Genomic DNA, 2,901 nt, shown 5'->3' on the forward strand with positions numbered 1-2,901 from the left:
GCCGCTCCGCCGCCGCCGCCGCCGGCTGAAGTCACTTCCTCGGGCCCCGCCCCGGGGCCGCGCTGAGGCGGGAGGCGGGGCCCGGCCCGGCCCGGCGGCGGCAGGTATCGCCGGGAGTCGCCCGTGCCGCCCGCCGCGCTCTTCCCGCGCCTCGCCTCGCCTCACAGCGCGGGGCTGGGGGGGGCGGCTCGGGGGTTTGGCTTCACCGGGAAGCGGCTTCCCCAGGAGCTGAGCCCGAGGGGGGCTAACGCAGGGGCGGCCGGGGCCCGCGCCCGGGCCCTCACGGCTGCCGTCCCGACCGGGGAAAGCAACTTTCCCCCACGCGGCAGCGTTTAGACTGCTGAAGGTTTCTGCCTCAGTTCGAGGTCAGGCGGAGCTGTGTGGGGAGCACACCCCAGCGTCACACCGCGGCCGCGCCTCGGGTCTCTCGCTGTGCCAGGAGCTGCCGGGGGTTCTTCCACCACAAACACCGCACCAGCAGCGAATAGTGACCCACCTGCTCGCGCCCCTGAACAAAACAAGCTCAAAACATAAACGGGATGTAAAATGCGTAATACAGAGAATATCATGAAACCCACAGAAGTCCTAGTGGTGTTTTGAGGCCCCCATCTCCTTGTGAAACACTTGCCACTGATAGCTGTAGACCCTGGCAGCCTGAGAACTTGAACTGTATCTATTAATACTTGAACAAAAAAAAAAAATTAGATGATGCGTGGATGAAGAACGACAAAGACCAGATCGCTTCCACAGGGGAAAGATTACAGCTCCACATGCAGAATTCCTGATGTGCTCACAAACTTTCTTTACAACAAAACGAACGTATTCTTTTTCCAATACAATAAACATCACTTGTTCTTATACCAAGGAGATCCACGTAACCCATTGCCACTTATGTCTGGAAGTTGCTCAGCCATTCCTCCCCATAGATCTCTAAAGCAGCAATCCTCTACAAATCTGAAGGATTTCAGACTAAATGCTACTCTGAGCATTCTCTTTTTTACAGAGAATGATGCCCACCTTAATTTTCCAGGCAAAATCACAACAAACTGAAAAAACCACAATCAACCTCGGATTTCAAACTGTCTGCCAGTGGGTATCCTCCCCACCAAGGCTGACCTCTTGGTGGGAAGTTCTTGACATTACAACTGTGATTGCCAAAAGTCTGATACCCTGTGGACTTCCCAGACTTGGTTACTTGTGGAGACCAGATACAGCTTTCGTCAGAGTTCCTATATTATAATTTATGTTACATTTTCATTTTGTTGTTGCAGTATGTGATTCTGGTATACATTACTAAGAATTCGTCATGATAAATTCTGGAGAACGAGATGGTCAATATTTAGAAAACAGACAAGGCAAGGGAGAAGACAATTTCATAGACAATTTCTAATCTGGTACTTGCTTTCTCTGATCTTTCTAGTCAGAAAAGATTTTTACAGAACTCTTTCACTACAACACCCTGGGGCACAGAAAATGAAAATTCCCATTTACCTCTCAGCATCAGACTTGCCATGTACAGCTAGGAAAAAAAAAATATTAAGTCATCTATGAAATTAGGAAACTCAGTGAAAGTCATTCTGAGTTCATGACATAGTTCTAGGGTATTGTAGGTTTTCTTGTCACCCCAACTCCTAATTAATCAATCACTTTCAACAAAGCAAAAATGCATTAGAACTGGACAGCTCTTTCACTCCAGCCTATGGCATGATTAATCCCACATGCAATTCAATTGAAATTCATAGAAAAAGGCACATTGTTCTTCTCCTGAACACAGCCTAGCCTGGTCTCCAAGTCCCAAGACTATAAATATTGTGAACAATAACCACATTGGTAGGTGAGGCACTCTCAAGGAAGAGTTACAAGAACTGCTCTGCACAATACGAGAAGGAGCAGTAACGGAGAAGCCATTTCCAGCAGTCAGTGGAGGTGTTCCTGTTCTGGCATAAGCAGTAAGAGAATTCTGCAGAGCCAGGGATTTATGTTCCCTTGCTGTGACACCAGCATTAAGGTTAGAAAACTTATCTCTAATAGAAGTCTGGAAAAAGACAATACAGTGCTCTATAGCACTATCATTCACCCCTTGAAATCTGAAGGCTTTGAACTTTCACATTCATTTATTTTTTTATACTATCAAACTAGAACAATAGTACTTCTATTTCTTCTGCAAGCATGTCCAATACAGGGCCCTGAATATCAAAACCACTATTGTGGGTAGAAACCCCCATTTTTGCTGCAGTCTGTGGTTAGCTCCCCAGATAGCTGGGACTAACCTATAAAAAAAAAAAAAAAAAATGTGTGCTTGAGTGTCTAGTACCAGTGCTTTCAAAGATCATTCTTCCCGCATGTCAGACAACGTGCTTTTGTAATGCTAGTATATGCCTGATGTATGCAATATGAATAAAAAGAAAATTTGTTTCCTTTATGTAATTCTGTTATCTAGAGCAACTTTCATGGGGTGTTTACTTCTGTATGATGACCTGTTAGGCCAGTGGGTTATTCACACAAATCAAAGTAATCCCTAAGTGTTAGGAGTGAGACTAGAGACAAAACTAAAACATGAGGTACTGGTGTTTAAAAATAAGTTGTTAACTTCAGACAACTTCCTTTCCCTGTGTGCTGGTCTCTGAGTAATGGCTCAAATACTGGAAAATATGTGGTAATGTAAACTGGCATGAAGGAGCACGCATGGAAATTCATTTGTCTTTATCTGGGGTCCATAGAAGATAGATGAAGATACATTCCTTCTTCCAAAATTTATATCAGTTTTTATTTAAACAGAATGGGATATATGAGAGTAGAGGAAGTCAACCTACAACATTTTTCCTAAAATTGCGCTTAACATGACATATAATCCTACAGGCTAATGTAACTTTACATGTCCCTTCTTAATCAGATCAGTCC

This window comes from Strix uralensis, chromosome 5, assembly GCF_047716275.1.
Source record: "Strix uralensis isolate ZFMK-TIS-50842 chromosome 5, bStrUra1, whole genome shotgun sequence".
Lineage (NCBI taxonomy): Eukaryota > Metazoa > Chordata > Aves > Strigiformes > Strigidae > Strix > Strix uralensis.